Below are 20,222 nucleotides of genomic sequence, written 5' to 3'. Positions count from 1 at the left end.
CTGTTGTGTTATACCGATCGATACCAATATATATCAGTGTTTTCTTTCAAACGGCAGCTATCTCTATTAACTTATTGGTTATTATCCATACAGTCAGTGAAAGGATTTAGTGTCCCAGAAGGGTTCCGAGTATCATGAGAGGCTCATGCGCTTGAATCCAGTAAATAATCTAATGCATATATAGTTCCAAAACTATCAAAAATTATGGAGGGGAAAAAAATTCTAACCTGTGTATGTTATTATATAACATTATGTATTCTGTGGTAGACATAAAATAATGTAACTCTTGTCCAAACCTTATCAGAATATTGCTTATCAAGACCCGAATTCATCTTTAATCGATTTAATTTGATTTAGGAACTATATAAAGAAAAACCTCATTATCAACAACGTGTATTAGTCAGAGTAGGAAATAGAAAATGAAAACTAATAGTGTTGTCGTTTGTACCATCTTTCCTACAAATGTTCCAGTTAAAAATGCGATTATCAAATGGAGACTCGGAGCAAAAGGAGTAGAGGAAGACTTGGAAAAACTTAAAAAAAAAGCATGGAGTACTTAGAGCTAACATAAAACATGAAGCAAAACCTAGCACAGTGATGTTGATCTAGGATTCATATAGCGAACCCCACTTACTGGAATAAAACTTTGTTGTTGTTTGTACCATCTTTACTAATTACATTGATTACCCCTCTAATCGGTTCTACATAGATATATAGGTGAAATCAACCTCTATTAGATGGTAGAAATAGCATACAATAACCAAGATCTAATGACTAAAAACTCTACAATACAAGATACCTTGGAGCATGATTAAATTACTGTTTTTGCTTAGAAGAGGTATAGGTAAAACCACTTTTGTTAGAAGTACCTAAATTCTGTAAATAATGCACTAGGAAAAGTAAGCTACGCAACCTTTAGTTATATGTGTGAAACGCTAACGAAGTAGTATCTAGCCATATATTGATGAATAATCTCAAGAACTAGTACAAGTAAACGTACGTTTTAACATAATTTCTGGGTCATAGTAGAAAGGATTTTAGGCAAGATTCGTTTCAATAATATTCTCCTACTAGAAAAGGAAGGATAATGGAGAATCGCAAGAACCTGATCAGAAAGCCCACTTGTGAAGCTTTATAGGACTCCTATATAATGTGGCTTGGCTCCTCCTAATTTTTTCGGTAAGACAAGCACAAAGCAAACCAAGCCAGATAGCTCCCCTTAATTAACTCATTGTAATTAAGTTAGCAATGGCTGTTTATGAACGCTTTGTTGTTCACCGGAAGGTAGCCGCCCCAATTGCATCCGAACACCACACCATCATAGAGGACTGCCACGGCGTGCTTTACAACAATAGCACGAACGTGGCAGCTGACGAGTATTACTGTAGCTGGCCGCAGAAGATGATCACCACTACTACTAGACCTCCTCTTCCTCCTCCTTTTCATCAAGGACAACATTTTTATCCACAAGCCAAGATCCACAGGATGGCCAATTACAACGAAGCTCATCACGATCAGCAGAGTCGGACTCTGATGCAAAGGCCTGTTAATAATGTTCATAGAAAAACGGGCACTGCTATTCTCACTAGCACCGAGGCGGCCGAGCTCTACGGCGGAGTGGTGATTACTGAATTTGGTACCAGGAAGCATGGTCGACCCAATTAGCTTCATCAGTTGTATATCTTCGTGCAGAAGGCAAGGAAATCATGAATCTATCAAGCTCCTAGCTAGTGATCTTTTATATATGTATCGCCGCTTGCATATATGTATATGCATCTTCTTTTCGTTTTACTTTATTTTATTTCCAATAGGCAGGACTTCCGGGGCCATCCAATAAGGATTGACCCTGCGAAAGTCGCCGGTGGTTAATGTATACCACCGAGTTGTCCCTCAGAATCTGACCATTATTAGTTGGATATAAAATAGTTCTGTAATTTACTCTACATTTCTCTCTCCTTTTTGTACTTTGACTTGTGAATGAAATTTGTAATTCCATACGAGTGTCGGTCCAACGCAGAATGAGACCTAAAGCCAAAATTACAAGGGGTTCTTTTTTTATTTAGAGTAATGCTATTCTTTAAAAAAAAAAAAAATAGACTCATAAAATTGATACATTTGATATACTTTCTAACATAAGTGGGTTTTACATACAAAGGTTTGGTCTACCTCAACTAGAGAGTGTATCAACAAGTGCATTAGTTTTGTGTCGAAATATAATTGTTTTAGCTATTGTGACATAAATTCCAACATGTGTGTGATTGTGTAAATCATTAGTGGATTGTATTTAGGACACTAGAAAATCTTATCCCTTTATGAGTGTATTACTTGCAAGGCAAGAAATCCTATCCAGTTTACTATAAATAAAGGCACAAGTGTTGGGAAAGACACATCACAGAAATTCCTCAACTCTCTATTCTTTGTTTGTCGCACACGTTCATGAAACTGTGCTAAGGAACTAAAACATATTCTGCTACAAACTTGTTCACAAGATTTCTCATCGCAATCCAGGTTCTACGAAAACGCGTTTTGAATTGTCGATATTTTTTCAGGCTAACATTCACCACTGAGCATGAACCATAATATTCGATCACCGAATTGTATATTCTACTTAAATTACTGTTCGCAATTATATTATAATACTACTGTTGTAATTGTGGTGAATTGAATCTTTGAGGAAATGTTTTCATCATGAAAACATAAGATTCCAGAAGAATCTTGCAAGGGTTCGAGCTTTGAAACTTGACCTACAGTCGAAACACACATATCGGAAAACTTTGGGTTTCCAGCATGTGAACTGTCCACTTACCTACTTCCACTACCTGTCTTGTAACCCAGCCGATTAAAACAATAATTTATTTTTAGACTTGAAGTTTTTTCATGAAATTCAAAGTTTTTCATGCTTAATTTAAGCCAAAACATGTCTAGAGAATCTAACTGTTCTGCTTTTGACTATGGATGTTTATCCTATAATAATGTCTATGATCTTGATCACTCCATTGCAACAACAAGTTGAACCTTAACAAACTTGACTTTACCGCTCTGGAAGTATCTGGAAGCAACTACCTGAAGTGGGTTCAAGACGTGAAGCTCCACCTCACTGCAAAGAGTCTAAGGGCCACCCTTAAAGCTGAAACAGATAACCGGGTTGGTGAAGATGATAAAACAATCGCAATGAACTTCATCCGAATACATATACATGACGTACTGCATACTGACTATCTCGAGAAGAGCTCACCATTACGAGCACGGTTCATTTGTGCTGCTATCCATTGGAACTGACCACTCATGTTGTGTTTCTTAATGAGGTCATGCATCTTTTCAATCTCTGCAATTTCTTCTCTATCCCTAGAGTTCTTGACATCCATGTAACCACCAACCACAACAAGGTTTACCATTTCTCTTAGCTGGGCGCTCTTAGCATAGCACTCAACAAGTCCAGTTAAAATTTTCACTCTATCAAGTTTTGCCATGGAAAAGACAATAGGCTTTGATCTATCACTCAACATCCCACTGCATCACCATCAAATGAGTATCAGACGATTGAGTGTTGAAAATGAAGTACATGTAAGTTGCAACCTTGATATCTATAAAATCTCAACACCACTCAAAAGAGGCTTAGGTCATCTCCAACTGAAGGGTCCAGAGGGCCAGAGGGCCGAAAATAGCCCGAAAACCGTCTCCAACCGAGTGCTAGGCTAGAGGGCTCTGGAATCTGGGAGGGACCCATAGAATCGGAGAGGGCTGGAGGGCTGGCTGCATGGCTGGCTATTTTTTTTTAATGTTTTGTTAATCCTGTCGGTTATAACCGACAGGATTTCTTAAGAAAAAATTCAAATGCAACGGCTAGCCGTTGCATTTGTTTTGTTTTTTTACAATTTTATTATTATTTTTTATTTACAAAATTTTTCATATAACTTCTATTTCACAAAATTTGTTTCATATTTTTTTTAAAGGCTTATTATATTAGCACCCCACAACTTGTTGAATAAACCCCACATACTTAATACACCTCACATTTACTTTTTCAATTAAAAATTATCTTAATACACCCTACTTCCTTCTCCATAATACCCTCACACCCCACATTCTTAATACACACCTTACGTTTTCTACACACACCTCACATTTTTTATACACCCCACATTTCTCAAATCTTATAACACTCATTTTTTATTTTGCCGGATGATTTCAAACCATTTGAACGTTAGTTTGCTAAATTATTTCAAATTGAATGATTTGAAAAAAAATTTAGGTTCATTTGAACGTTTTTCAATAACAATAATAATGATTTCAAAGTTTTCGAAACACCGATTTCGCGTTCCATTTGTCAAAAATAATTTTTTTCAATCAACATGTTTGTAGTTTCATTGCTTAGGGTTTTATTCAACAATGGAGGGTGAGAGGGGTTTTGATAGTTGAAGTACATAAATAATATGTTAAAAGTGATTTGGGGTGTATTTATAAATTTTTTTATTATTTTTTAAACCTAATAAGGTCAAAATTGTCATTGCATAATAGAGTAAATAAGTCATTAATATTAAATTTTAATGTGGGGTGCATTCAACATTTTGTAGGGTGTTAATATAAAAAGCCTTTTTAAAATTCCATTTTTTTCCTATAACTTCTATTTCACAAAATTTGTTTCATATTTTTTTTAAATTCTATTTTTTTTCCTATAACTTCCTAAGCCATTATACAACATTAAATTAAATTAAGTAACATGAAACAACATTAAACAATATGAAACAACATTAAATAACATTAACCAACATAAAAATTATACAACATGAAACTTAAACAACATTTTTAAAAACATTTAAAAACATAAAACGTAAATGCCTACTCCTACTCCGTTGGATTTGAATTTAAGTTTTAGTTTTTGAATAATAAATTATGTTTGGCCCTATGGCCCTTTGGCCCTCGGTTGGAGACAGTTTTTTGTGAAAGGGCTAAAACGAGCCCTCTGACCCTCTGACCCTCGGTTGGAGACGGAGGCAAATATGGCCTAGTACTGTTCATTAAAATATTAATATCTTGGAGAATCTTGGAGGGCTAGAGAGCTAAAACGAGCCATCTGGCCAGCCATCAGTTGGAGATGGCCTTAAATTGTTTTTCAGAAGTTCTTTACTTAACATTAGAAGATACTCACATATGCTCGTCGTTCTGCTCAGCACCATATAAGGCCATCTCTAACCGAGGGCTGGCCAGAGGGCTCGTTTGAGCCCTCTGGCCCTCCAAGATTCCCCAATATATTAATATTTTAATGAACAGTACAGTGTCATATTTGCCTCCGTCTCCAACCGAGGGCCAGAGGGCCAAAGGGCTCATTTTAGCCCTGTCACAAAAAACCGTCTCCAACCGAGGGCCAAAGGGCCATAGGGCCAAACATAATTTATTATTTAAATTTAAAAACTACAACAACTTAAATTTAAAAACAACAACTTATATTTAAACACTACAAATTAAATTTAAAAACAACATTAACTTAAATTTAAAAATTACAACGACTTAAATTTAATATCCATAATCAATATCATCTTCATCATCCGCCATTGTAGGAGTATAGTAAGAGGTAAACAATTGCCGCCGAGACATAATTTCTTTTTTTTTCCTATCAAAATAGGCCTTACTCATTGGAGTGTAATTCGAAGTGTTCCTTTCCATATTCTTATCATCAATCTCTTCTTGTATTTGTTTGGCTCGTTCTTCATGTCTACACTTCATTTCTTCTGCCTCAAGCGCATTTTGCTCCGCCAGTAATCGAAATGAGGCCGCCACTTCATGTTGAGCGGCGTAATCAACATTTGCCTTGGCCTTTTCCCTCAACCTTCGAGCCTTGTTTCGTCCCATAGCCCTAGGTAAAGAACTTTCGGATGGAGTCGGATTTTCTACCCTTGTTTGTTGAATGGTAGGAGATCCATCTTCATTCATATCTACAGATGGGGATGTAGCTTCCAAAGGATCCACTCTATGTTGAGGTGGATCTTCAAATAACACCCACCCTTTACAAATTTCCCAACAACCATGAAACTGAAAGGGTTTTGAGCTGCCCTCCATATACAATTCCTCCGCTTGGCGTACCTAGAAAATATAATTAAAAAAATTTTAGGAAATTAATTCACGAAATTAAATGTAATATAATGACATATAATTACAAAAATTAAATGTAATATAATTAAACATTTAAAATAAACTGTAAAAACACTAACTTCGTCATAGTAATTGGCGCCGCTTTCATGTCTACTTGCTGCTGCTAATAGTGCTTAATGCCATTTATTCAAACTTGGATGAAGATGTTTCTTCCATCTTGAAGAACAACTTTCGTGGTTTCGGGTATTCGGTGGAATGGTGCCTTCGTAGAACTCTAAGTATTTTTTGGACACACGAGTCCAAATACCTTCACTTGTTTGAGAAATCCCCCTCACACTATCTTCTGAGATCCATCTATAAGCCTTGCAAAGAGCTTCATCTTCTTTTCGGGTCCAAGCCCTACCTTTCATTGCAGATGAGGCCATTTTTTTTGAAAAAAATGAAGGAAATATTGAAGGAAATATTGCAAATGAAGTGAAGAAATATTATAGATGAAGGAAATATTGAAAAATTGAAACAAATATTATAGATGAAGGAAATATTGGAAAATATATTGAAGGAAATATTGAAAAATTGAAACAAATATTATAGATGAAGGAAATATTGGAAAATATATTGAAGGAAATATTGAAGGAAATATTGAGAAATATATTGAAGGAAATATTGAAAAATATTGAAGAAGGAAATATTGCAAATGAAGTGAAGAATTGAAAGAACTTCACCATATTTATAGAAGAAAAGAAATGTTTAAAATAAAAAAAAATAAAAAAAAAACCCAACGGCTAGCTGCAACGGCTAGCTGACTCAGCTAGCCGTTATATTCAAAAAAATTTCAAACTATTAGTGTCGGTTATAACCGACACTAATAGTAAAACTATTAAAAAAAAAAGAATCTCTTTAATGCTGTCGGTTATAACCGACAGCAATAGGAAAACATTATAAAAAAAAAATAGCCAGCTTGGGGCTGGCTGGCTGGCCGAAAGCAGCCAGCCCTCCAGCCCTCCAGCCCTCTCCGGTCCCGTGGGGCCTCCCAGATTCCAGAACCCTCTGGCCTAGCCCTCGGTTGAAGACGGTTTTAGGGCTATTTTCGGCCCTCTGGCCCTCTGGACCATTCGGTTAGAGATGGGCTAAGAGTTCTTCAATTTGACCCATGTAGAGCAGTAAGCCTTTTTTCCTTGTCAGAATATGGAAAGTATATACACATATCTGCTCCTGGGGAGACGATATTAAACTTGGGATCAAAAACATCAATCCCGTGAACAACTCAATAAAATATATCAGAATCTGGGTATTTTGTTTTCTCCAATGCATGAGCAATATTGCACTACATGGAGAATTCAGTTTTGACAAGTTAACTCCAATATAAGCCCACTGTTATTCCACCAATCTCTGTGTTGCATCTGAAATAATGAATTAAAAACTAAAATTCACCTGTGTGATTCCCAGTTTATACGACAACAGAGTTGCAACAAGATTTCCATCACTATAGTTTCCAATGATTAGATCTGGAACACGCTGCAACTCAGTGGCAATTTCATTCGAGGCATCCTAGAAATAACACAATAAGAGAAAAAGAGTATGTTGTATAACCCGTAAGTAGTTATTCAGAACCCAACAGTGTGCATCATAAAAGTGAAGTAGTCAGGCAGTAAAAAAGGGGACAGAAAAAGAAATAAGGGGAGATTAAAAAAGAGCACACCCAAAAAGAAAAAGAAAACAAGTTATATCCTTTTAACTGCTTACCTCTGCAAAGGTCTCCAAGTAAGGCCACACATCAAACCTTGAAATCCATTTCCTGCAGTATCTCATTCTCAGTCCTGAAAGGTACCCGCAAGATATGTGTGTATTCTGTACCACTGACTCCTTCTAATCTTCGGTTGCATGTTGTCCCTTTTGCATCCGGTATCAGTCGGGTAACCTACCATCATCAAGTAAAAGGACAGGACACAGTATAAAATATACACAACACCTTATGTCAACTAATATAGCATGAACTTTCAGTTAAGCAAACTTACAATCAGAATTTCTGGAATAACATCCAATCCTTGATTTTGTATTCTAAGAAGCATCTCACTCTCCAGGGCACGCACTTGATCCAGTATATAAACAACCTGCCATCAGTAATAAAAGATAGGGGTTTCTCCATTTTAATCCTTGATAAAGATTGAAATTCAATTAAAACCTTATGTTAGATTATATATTCATTATTGTCCTTTGACTAAATTTCCTTGTGAGCATAAATATTAAAATTTATATTTTCTTGTTTTTAAATATTTAATGCGTTTTTTTGGTTCCTATAATGCCCCTATTAAATATTTGATTTTAATTTGCTCCATATTTTTTGGCATTGATTATTGTTTGACTTTCTAAAATGATAAACATAATTCAAAAAAATATTAGTGATACGTTACAAGAATTAACAAATACCTAATTCAAATTATTCATTATCACCATTCAAAGCATAGAGGAAATATAAATAGCCAAATCATATATTTTACATAATCGAATGCACTTAAACCATGTCCTAATGTGCTTAAATCATATAACCTAGTCGAATGCACATAAATCATAGTACCAAGTCAAATGCACTTAAACCATGGTACTTATATGAATGCACCTAAACCATGGTACCTATATGAATGCACCTAAATCATGGTACCTATATGAATGCACCTAAACCATAGTACCTATATGAATGCACCTTAATCATTTAGGTCTTATCCATTTGGTATGGTCGGTTAGGTACTATATAGTGTATGTCCGATTAATTTGGTACGGTCAATTAAGTTGTGATTTCACATTCTATTTTCTCAATTTGTATTTTCTTTTCATTTATCTCTGGATTCACCGTCAATTTGGCATCTAAAAGACCATTTTTTCTTCTTTCTTCCGAATACAACGAGATTTTTGGTTTGTAAGTTTTATGGCTTTTTTTGTTTGATCATGGTTTCTAAGTTTTCTGGGTTCTTTGATTGGAATAACACATGGAGATTTATGTTATAACAAACATGTTAATTATGGATCTAGTTAATTAAGCATTCTTGAAAAATTAATTATATATCTGTTTCTCTAATTGGTTTTAAGAGAGTAATAAGGGTAAATAGGGAAACTAAAAATGCAATAAATTTATTAAAAAATGATTAAATGTGACATGGAATACTATAATCTGACATGGAGGACTATTTTTAGTTTTTAATCTTACATACGGTATTATTGAAAAAGCAATCTTATTTAGGGATTAAAATGAAGTTTTCTATAAAACATAAAACATTTTCATGGGTTTAGGACGAGAAGATTCGTGAACTATTGGACCTATTGATATTCTAGCAGACATATATAAAGATGTAGGAAAGGAAGAACCCAAAACAAACAATTGGATGTTAAATAGTCAAATGTAAGCAATACCTGCCCTCCAGTGTCAGGCAAACCCAAGACGTTAGCTTGGCCAAAGTAGCCGTGTGGCGACACTATGACAACATTGAACACCACAGGGATCCTCCCAAGAAAATTTTCCAGGGTAGAGGGATCAGGAGCCTGAAGAATTTCCAAGAGAAGATGCACCATCTATGACACCCGTTGTGCTGTGTCACCCCACCCTCTCTCAAATCCCATTCCTTGTAAGCTGCACAAAATATAAAGATTAAAGGTACCGGCTAAAGCAATCATATTATCCCTCTATAGGAGTGGAGATCAAAGTGTTGAAATTAGATGATTCGCCTACTCAAATTCAAATTCAGAATATGGTGTAGTTGGAGGGAACTTAGAAAGATATTCCTCTGCCTTTGCTAAAGCAGACTGAAGTCTGGGTATGCTCTGAATCCGATCGTTTAGCATCATTGCCTGCACAAAATTTTAGAACTAATATTATTCAGTCCAAAGGTACGAGTATTTCACAACCTTATTGTCATATTACTTCAAATATGGCTTTAGGTCTTACACTAAGGGGGGTGTATTCAATTGAGAATGTGAGAGATTTTAATGTATTTATAAATCCATGGATTTTTATGGAGTTTAATTGATTTGTAGAGATTCCATATAAAATTTTGATTCAATTCCCTCGAAATCTCATGGGAAGGGGTGAGATTTGTGGATACTTAAAATACACTATGAAATCTCTCCAATTCCCTCTAATTCCTCAACTTTCTCAAATTCTTTAAAATCAATTTCTAATACACTATGAAATCTCTCCAATTCCCTCTAAATCTGAATGCAAAGAAAAGACGACCAGTAAAATAAACCCAGGGGCCAAAAGAATTAGCATGATAACTGAAAAAGTGGAATGTTCATTCATGCAAAGCCCATAGCAAACTCAAACTTACATGTCCATCATGTTTGTGTGTACGAAGAAAATCGAGAAGAGGCTCCAAACTTTCTTTACGGAACATAACTGAAGATAAGTGACGGTTAAGGAATTGAACCCCATTTCCAATTGACGACGAGCGGGTTGGTCGAGGGAATTATGCATTAAAGGGCTCCAGATCAAGTTCAAGCACATACTTATCGTTGCACCTAGGACAATGATTTCATTTTAAGACTGCATTCATGTAATGCTACTCCAGATACGTAAGTTGAAAGACTCGGCATAAATTACAAATTCAGTAACAAGGATTAAGACAGGAGAGCCCTTACTCTCCGTCCATAAGCTCTTCCTTGAACCGAAGATATTCAGCAACACTTAAATGATCCACACTGAGTTCATACGCATTAACTCGAACATACTCCCAAACACCAGGCCTAAGTGCAAAAGCCACGAAAGGAGCCAGAACAATTGCTTCCTAGATAACAAGCGAAGACCAAACTAAGAAAACCAGAACAACAAATGCAACTTTCATTAACCATGCAGAATGAAGATTTCTGCTTTCTTGGTCCCAAATAATGAAAAATTACTTCAAATTGAAACATTTACTTGTCAATTTCTCAACAAACAAACAGATACTAGGGCAATATCCTAAAAGAAAAAGAAAAAAAAAACAGTAGCAATAATTGTAGGAAATTGACCTGAGCAGCCTGTAAGACTTTGCTGATCAAGGAGCTATCTTTGAGCTTCTGCATGCCTTCATCCTCCATGATCACGTTTTCGAGCTCGTTTATCATTTGATGGGGTTGCAGAATCCCATTGCCTCGAGCAACATACCTTCCAACACAACAAAACATCAACTTTCTCAAAACCCCACTCAAGCCCTGAATGGTGTTGCGCATGGCTGAGACTGGAGGCTCCGGCGAGACGAAAGAGGTTGACGGCGGAGCAAATCAGAAAAGGGAGAGAGGTGAAAGCGAAGGTGAGGAGGAGAGGTGAGGAGAAGAGGAGGGGCGCAGAGCAAATATAAATTGGGAAAGAGGAAAACGAGAGGGAAGGAAACCAAAACGGCCATTGTTTTGCTGTGATCAGAGAGAGAGAGAGGAGTGAAGATAAATGTGAAGGGGCACCTGGCGGTGTTTCAGCGGCTGCATGCATGCCTCTGGAGGAGTCCTGACGCTTCTTCCCTTGCGATTTGAAATCATAACGGAAACTTTTGGCGTCGAGGTGGAGATGAGATCCCCAGGGCCGGCCCAGGCCCAGTGCAGGAGGGGCAACCGTCCAGGGCCTAAAAAAATTAGGGGCACCAAAATTATTAGGGTGGTATATTTACATATGTTTTTATAAGATTATAAATTTATAAAATTTGATTCAAAGACACATAAATTTAACTAGAAGTGGTGGTTTGTCATTTGAAAATAATAAGGAGGTCTTGGGTTTAAAACATCATGTGTGCTTATTTACTTTCCTTTTTTTACAAATTTTTTTTTATAAGAGTATAAATTTAGAAAATTTGGTTAAAGGATCAAAAAGTTTAATTAGAAACAATGATTTTTGTTGTTTAAAATTAACAAGTGGTCCTAAGTTCGAAATGCTATGTGTATGTTTATCCTTTTCAATTTTTACAAATTTTTGTTTGGTTGGTAATTTATTTTTAGTTACTATCTAGTAGCTATGTGGGTTTTTATTTTTAAATATTCGTTTTAATTCAAGTCTAATCTTCAACAAAGAATAATACGTAGACCAAATTTGCAAATTATATGACGTGTCATCAAAATGTTTAATTTAGTACCCATTCATTAATAATACATATTAATTAAAGATTCGAAAACATCATTATTTTTTAGTCCAGTATTGACAAGTTTAGTAAATAAGAAAAAAACACCTCACGATAATTCAAAAACACATTCAAAGTTCAAATGGAAAACAAAACTCATCATCTATCTACTTGTAAGCCCGCAGTTTTTTTGTTTCCCTCTCTCAATACAAAATAAATTAGTCTTTCTGTGTTTCTAAATTATTGAGTTTGAAGTATTTTTCTAAGTATAATTTTTTCGATGTCTTATGTGTGAAAATAAATAATTTTCTTACATAAAGTTAGGGCATTTTTTTTTACGTCGCCCCGGACCTCAAAAATCTCTGGACCGACCCTGGAGATCCCTATGGCTGTGAACTGGACTGCAGCCTTATGAAATTACGGCCTCCCTACAATTTTATTTAAAATAAAAACAACATTTACATGCCTTGTGTAAAATTACCAAAATTAAAATTAAAAAACTTATCGATATTTGGTGAGGGGCATTTGAAACAATTAACAACTTGTATTGATATCATATTTTTTTGGTAATGAAGAACCTAAAAAGTTTTATAGTCCCAAAATTTAAAAAAGGAAATTTCTATTAACACTCTATAAATCTTATTTTGCATTCATGAGGAGTGTAAAATGAGATTTTTAGAATGCTAATAACAGTTTTCCATAAAAATATGTTGATTCATATCGGCATATACTCCGAATAGTCTGTAAAATTTGAGAAGCACAATTGTACTTTTCGATTTTTTAAAACATAAATCAAAATAATATGAAAGATTATTGGATCAAACTATAACTAGAATACCTATACTAGCTACTTCCAATATATGCTTATGCTTATGCGACATACAACCTTATTGTATACGATCGAATTAGTTATTTTAAATATATATATATATATGTGGTTATGCTTATGCGAAAACTAGAATGAACCTCCAAGTTAGTTCAATTAGCACTATTACTAAAACAAGCTTTCATGATCTCTTACCAACATCATTGATCAGTGTATAATTTATAAGACGCATAGAGGACTATAATCTACAGAGAGAAGAATATGGTGGCATACAGCCTTGCGAATTTGAGCTATAACATGAATCATGAGTGCTATTTTTTAGAATGGATTGGAACTCATTTTTTTTAATGATGTGATAAGGGTCACTAGGACTTGAATTGTTTGTAATAACTCTTTTAACTAGTTTGGAGGTGCTTCACCACCCTTTGTTACCAAAATAAAAATGAAACCACTAATTTTTACTCTATGTAAAGCTTTTTTTATATATGTCTATCAATACCTCGTATATATTTTAAAATTTAGTGCATGGCTCTTCTCTTTCAATATTCCACTTGCATGATTGAAACAGGACAAATCATGGGAGCTATTTGTTTGTTTTCAATTTTCAGTTTTTATTTAAAAAAAAAACTAAAATTTTAAAAATGAAATGATCATTATCAAACCAACCCTTAATTAATGGTAAAAACTTTTAAGAAACTTCTTACTTTATTACAAACCTAATTAGACAGGTTCAGACTATATACATCGATCATGCATATCCATAGCAGATATACAGAAGCAGCAACAAACATCTGATAGCTTCTTTGTCATGCATGAGCTATCACCATGCAGCTCATTCACCTAGAGTATGTTTGACGCCAAATAAAATGCAACCAACTCCTAGATTATATGGAATCTACAGGGATGCAAGTGTGCTACTTGTTAAAATCCCACATCGGTGGGTGAAAAAGAAAACCATGGGTTTAAATATGATTACCCCACTTTAATTAATATCGAGGTTTTTTATGGTAAAACCCCATATCAGACGGGTTGGGTAGGTGGTAAAATTGAAGATAATATCGGTGTCGTTAGAGTGGGGCCCTGTGTGGAGAGAATGAGCATGTATGCAAGTCCTCCTCCTTTTATGGACCAGCAAGAGGGGTGGAATCTTGTGCAACTCGTTGCTATATAATGAGGAGCCTTAATTTATACTAATAACATTAATATCTCTATTTGTTTGTCCTTAATTTCTAAGTTCTCTCATAAACATGCCACTCTAAATTTCTAATCCTTCTCCTAGTGAAAGTCATTCACCGTTTGTTTCTGATACTCCAAAGACGTGAAGAACCACCCAGAAACAGGCAGGAGGTTATTTCAAATCCAGTAAATAAGGATGGTAAGCATGACAAGAAACCAGTCAGTTCTTGTTCAATTCCAAAGGACACGGATATATGCAAAATTGAAGTTCCAGATCAAGATTGTTCCGCGTTCTTACGTAGTACAAGGCCGCACAGATACATGGATACCACTATTTCTAATTAAGAAGCACGGGACTTATTTCAAATCCATTTTTACCTTTTGCAGCATCATTTAAATAAAATAAAGGGGAAAGGTGAGATGCTAGTATAAAACATTAGTAATTAAGCTCTTCCAATAAAATTGGGCACAGGGGAAGTAGCTAGTTTATTATATATATACATGTACGGTTATGGATAAAACTAGAATAAAAACCCTAGCAGACATTGTATGTATTTTCTAATTTTAATGTATGTCCCTTCCTCCTTTAATAAAGAAGTCAGTTTCTGGATTAGTGAGTAATGTAAATATATTGAACTCTTAAGTGAAAATTGGAAACCAAGTTTTAACATACATGTAACCACAAACCAAAACAAGGTTTACCACTTCTTTAATTTAGCTGTCAACAAGTCCAGTTAGATTTTTCAGCACCACGTCACTCGTGCTACTGCCATTGAAATCTGTCATCTGTTCTATATTTTTACAATTGGATTTAAAACCCAGTTTAATGTTTTCTAAGAATATAAAATTAAACATAAAAAAGTCTGGAAACGGAGAAATAAAAGAAGTGTAAGTTACATTTTACCTACTCAGGTTTGGGGTTCATTTCAATTCTTTATAACATCTTTAAAATATTTCAATTTTATACATTTACTTTTATTTCAATTTCATACTTCCATTAGAAAATCTGTTAAGTAAACCGTTAAGTGATGATGTGGCAAATATGGGGTCCCTATTTGTGCTGAGGTGGCTGCCACATTTGTGCCATGTGGCTAAACACTTAATAAAAAAATTAAAATATTAATTAAAGGAAAAAAAAAGGAAAACTAATGAAAACGGTTTGAAAACTTTGAGTTTTAATGATAAGGACAAAATAAATGGTAAAGTGAATAGTAGCAGGTTTGACTTTTTAGTGTAAAAATGTGATTTTTCGTTAAAGTGAACAGTACTGTGGGCTTTTCGTTAAAACTCTAAAAAAAAAAAAAAAAAAAACAAGAAATCCCCGCATTCGAAAAAGTTAAGCGAGAGAAGGAGTGAGAAGAGAGAGATAGCCCGCCACCTTCCTCGTCATCCACACCCAAGGCCTCAAAAACCCTACTTACAACTCTGGACTTCGCTGCAGCAATGGCCGAGTCGACTCAGCTACAGCAAGCCCAGGGACGGCTCCAATGGCTTCAAATGCTTCAACTTCTTGAAAGCTTCGAAGAATGGCATGGTTTCTGGGTCAGGCTGAGACGGGTCCTTAGACATTGGAGCTCAGAATCGTATTCTGGGATGTGGGTTTTGTTGTGACCAAGTTTTTAGAGAGAGAAAGAGGAGAGAGATATCAGAGAGGTGTAGGGAGGAGGTCCTTGAGGCTGGTGTATGAGACAGTCTGGATCGTGACCATCTCAATGTCAGAGATCTTGATCTCGTCACCGAAGCCGTTGTTGAGGAGAAACGTCGGGGAATGTGAATTGGGAGTAGGGGTTTTAGGGTTTTTAACGGCAGAGGTCTCCATGGAATCTGGGATTCCGTCACTGATTCCGATTAATGATTTTTTCAGAGGCGGAGTGGAGACTGGTTCGGGAGGGTTTTTGTGTTGCGTTTTGAGTTTTTGTGAGGCGGGAGAAGGGGGTGGGCTCGGGTGGGTGATGGGAGATGGGAGAAGGCGGTGGGTGATGGGTGGGGAGGACGAAGGGGATTTCTGTATTTGTTTTCTTTAATTAATTATTTTAATATTTTAAAATTTTTATTAAGTGTTTAGCTACGTGGCACAAATGTGGTAGCCACGTCAACATAAATGGGACTTCATATTTGTCACGTCATCACTTAACGGTTTACTTAACAGATTTTATAATGGATGTATGAAATTGAAATAATGATAAGTAAATGTTTGAAAATGAATTGTTTTAAAGATGTTGTAAAGAATTGAAATCGATCACAAACATGAAAGGGTAAAATGTAATTTATCCATAAAAAGAACTACCTCCCACAGCTGCCCCGACAACCCGACTCAGTAGAGCAGATCCCTACCCCGCGTTGCCTCTTTCCGCCACACCCTCCCTCTCTTTCCCTTCCTTTCTGGTCTCCTCCTCTCTCCCTCTCTCATTGTTTCTTTTCTTTTTGTGTAAATTTTAAATTCAATTCGGAAAACATTTTGATGTCCTTGAAAATTTTAAAGATTGAAGAATAGGTGGCATATCGATCATTTGCAAATAAAATCTTATAAAAATTCATAGACTTGCATGTATGATGACAAGGAGAGTTGCGTACCACAAAACCATTATCACACGGAATTGCAGGAAGGAGAAGAAACAGAAAGGGAGCGACGGCAGTAATGGAAGGGAGATTGTCGGACTGCCACAGGGTGGGCGGGGTTCTTTTGCTTTGTTTTTTTTTTTTTTCATTTTTTATTTTGTTTTTAAGGTATAAATTGGTTCAAGTCCAGCTGTACAAATAAGGAAATATACAATGAACAGATGACAGATTTTCAATGGAAGTACCATGAGCAGAAGTAGTATCACCTAATAATTTCTCCAACTATAACCTTGCCATCGAAAAGACAATAGGCTTTAATATAGCGATCATCAACGAAAAAAAATCGAATGAAACTCGAAATTTAAATGTAGTAGTTTAGTTTGATCATGCTAAAAGTTTGAGGGACTAACTAACAAATCTTGACCATATTCATGACATGTTGAGAGTATTAATCTCAAATAGAAGAATTGAGGAACCTTATAAGTTTTTATAAGCAGTTTTTTTTTTAATTCTAAAGGAAAGAGTTTTTATAAGGAGTTGAGTTACTCTATATTGTAAATTGATTTTATAGTAAACTTTTTTAATTTTCTTCACGGCCTAGCGGAATATTTGGTTGGGATGAGTTTGGAGTTTCTTGTAATCGTTCATATTTAAATTCAATAAATTTCTATCTTTCAAAAAAAAAAAAAAAAAAAAAAAAAGATGATTGGTGTGTTGGAAAGAATATGGACCTGGCATAGTTGTGTAATCTTTTTTTTTTTTGGAACAAACGATATTATTTACACTAAGGAAGAGGGATGGGCTTAGCATCATAATGCCTAGCAATAATGTGGTTCAAATTCGCCTTTAGTGAGAATCGAACCTAAGGCCTCTCACTTACAAGTAAAGAGGAATACCACTAAACCATAGTATTAAGTGGCGGCATAGTCATGTATTTGATTGCATAGACTGACTGAATTGCTAATATTTGGTTGAATCACAAATGGTGCATGAAATTGACCAACCCTATCAAGATGGTCCCTGAAATTGAAAATCAATCAATGTGATCCCTGAAAATTGGTGGTACACATGAATGTTGTCCTTCCGTTTGAATTCCATTAAAAAATCTGTTAGTGTGCTGACGTGGCACATTATAGGCCCGTCACTTTATGCCATGTGGATTAGGGAAAGTTTATTTTAATTAAAAAAAGGAAACGTACTTCAAAAATTAAAAAGAAAAAAAAAGAAGGAAAACTAAAAAACCAAAGTAATGGTCGTCTTCCTCATCGCACCCAGCCATCTACTCCAACCCAAACAGCAGCAATCCTTGCAAATTTGGAAGAATAAACATCAAACTCAGGCTACTACAAGGTACTGACCCGAAATAAGCCTAGGTCATCCAGTAAGAATAAATTCCAAATCCTTTTTTCTTTTCAAAATTGCAACAAAATAACTATTAATCAAATCTACAAGCTTAAGACCAACAATCGGACACCAATCTAACTCATCAAGATCGCACTTGAAAATTTCCAGATCTAGAGCTTGTAATCCATTCTAAACATTTAGAAGTTTGTCTCTCCAACTCGGTTTGACGCCATCGGCACCGACCTCACACCCTTGGATTTCAATTTTCAAGCTTCTGTATCGTTCCACAAATGGAGGTTTGATTTTTATTCTTCCAAAATTACAAGGACTTCTTTTTGGTTAGAAGAATATAGCTGGATGTAGGGGTGGGTTCAAAAAACCGAAAACCGAAAAAAACCGAATCGAACACCGAATCGAGACCGAAAAAACCAATCTGAACGAAAAATCGAACCAAATTAAAAAAATTGAACCGAAGTCTTTTGGTTCGGTTTCGATTTCAGTGGTCTAGAAACCGAACCGAAATGAACCGAACCGAATTAATTAAATTAATTTTTATTTAATTTTTTATTTAATTATCTGTTTTGGATATTATTTTCTAACCCAATTTGTAAGTCCAAATATGTTAAGCCTAATGTGTTGCTAAACTTTAAGCCTAAAATATATAAAAAAAGCCTTACTCTAAACCCTAGCCTATTATTTCTTCCCTTTCTTTACTTTCACCCTAGCCGCACTCACCATCTCTCCATCTTCTCTCTCTTTCATTTCTCTCTCTTGCACTCCAGCCACACCTTCATTGAATGACCTTTTATGTTTCCTCATCCTCCATTTCCAGTCCATCACACGTTTCCCGCACCTTCATTGAATGACCTTTTACTTTTCCTCATCCTCCATTTCCAAACCATCACACGTTTCCTTCAACCACCAATGTTGTCTGCAATTCCTCAATTTCCTCTGAAATGCTAACCCACTAAGCTCAACCCAAAGACTCTCTCTGTCTTTCACTCCCAACTTTCTATATTAATTTGTATGTATAATTCTTGCATGTTTAGCTGACTCTCTACTGGATTATTCACTTGCTTTCTTTTCTGGGTTCGTTTGTTTTCGAGATTTCGTTGTTGTTCTTGTGAAAGTTTGCGACTTTGATTGGATTCGACATCTGGGTATTTTGTGGATTTCATAATTGTTGACTGAATGCTGTTGGGAGAGGCCTTTGTGATCTGAATCTTTTTCGGATCATGACCTCGAAGCAGCCTTTTCTGATCCCATCTCCAAGAACCTTCAATATCCAGATTTAAAAATAAAAAATAAAAACAATTTCAAGGAAAAAACCGAACCGGACTGAAACTGAACCGAAAAAAATTGAAATCGAAAAAAACTGAACAAAAAAAAACCGAAGAAAAATCGAACCAAACAGTAACTTCGGTTTGGTTTTTGGTTTCGGCAAAAAACCGAACCGAACCGAACCCAACCGAACCGAACCCAACCCACCTCTAGCTGGATGCAGACGGAGACGACGATTAGTTTAGTTTTATTGTTTTTTTAGTTTTTGAAACACTTATTTATTTTAATTAAAAATAAACTTTCTCTAATCTACATGGCATTATACTATTGGAGTAAGGGTCTACAATGTGCCACGTCAGCATACTAACAGATTTTGTAACAGAATTCAAACGGAATGATGACATTGATTTGTACCACCCATTTTCAAGGACCAAATTGATTGATTTTCAATTTCATGGACCATCTTGATGGGGTGAGTCAATTTTAGGAACCATTTGTGATAAAACCCCTAAAAAAAAGGTAATACTAGGGATACTACATTAGGATTGTTATTTAATCGTTGATAAACGTGCTTATTATTATTGGTGACACATTATTTATTTTTTAAATTTTGTCTTCCTATCATTATCCAAAAAGAAGATAAGATCATTTTTACTATAAAAAAACCGTGATAAATCATCACCCATTTATCACTCACAGGCCCAAATATTAATCAAGTCTGATGATTAACAAACCTACTTTTTATATAAATGTTCAAAGATATAGTAAACACCAAAATGCCGGCAAAAACACGACATCTTCATTTCAAGCACAAATCCGAAACATAAAAGGGGACATACAGATAAAGAAAGAAAAACAGTATAGCATATTGC

The 20,222-nt window shown here is 35.4% G+C and overlaps 1 pseudogene; it reads right to left on the bottom strand.

The window, feature by feature from the left end:
• Positions 1-2,988: 2,988 nt before the first annotated feature.
• Positions 2,989-11,289, bottom strand: LOC126595248 (sucrose synthase 2-like; annotated as a pseudogene).
• Positions 11,290-20,222: the final 8,933 nt, after the last annotated feature.

This window comes from Malus sylvestris, chromosome 13, assembly GCF_916048215.2.
Source record: "Malus sylvestris chromosome 13, drMalSylv7.2, whole genome shotgun sequence".
Lineage (NCBI taxonomy): Eukaryota > Viridiplantae > Streptophyta > Magnoliopsida > Rosales > Rosaceae > Malus > Malus sylvestris.
This window is presented reverse-complemented; position numbering and strand designations above follow the sequence as displayed.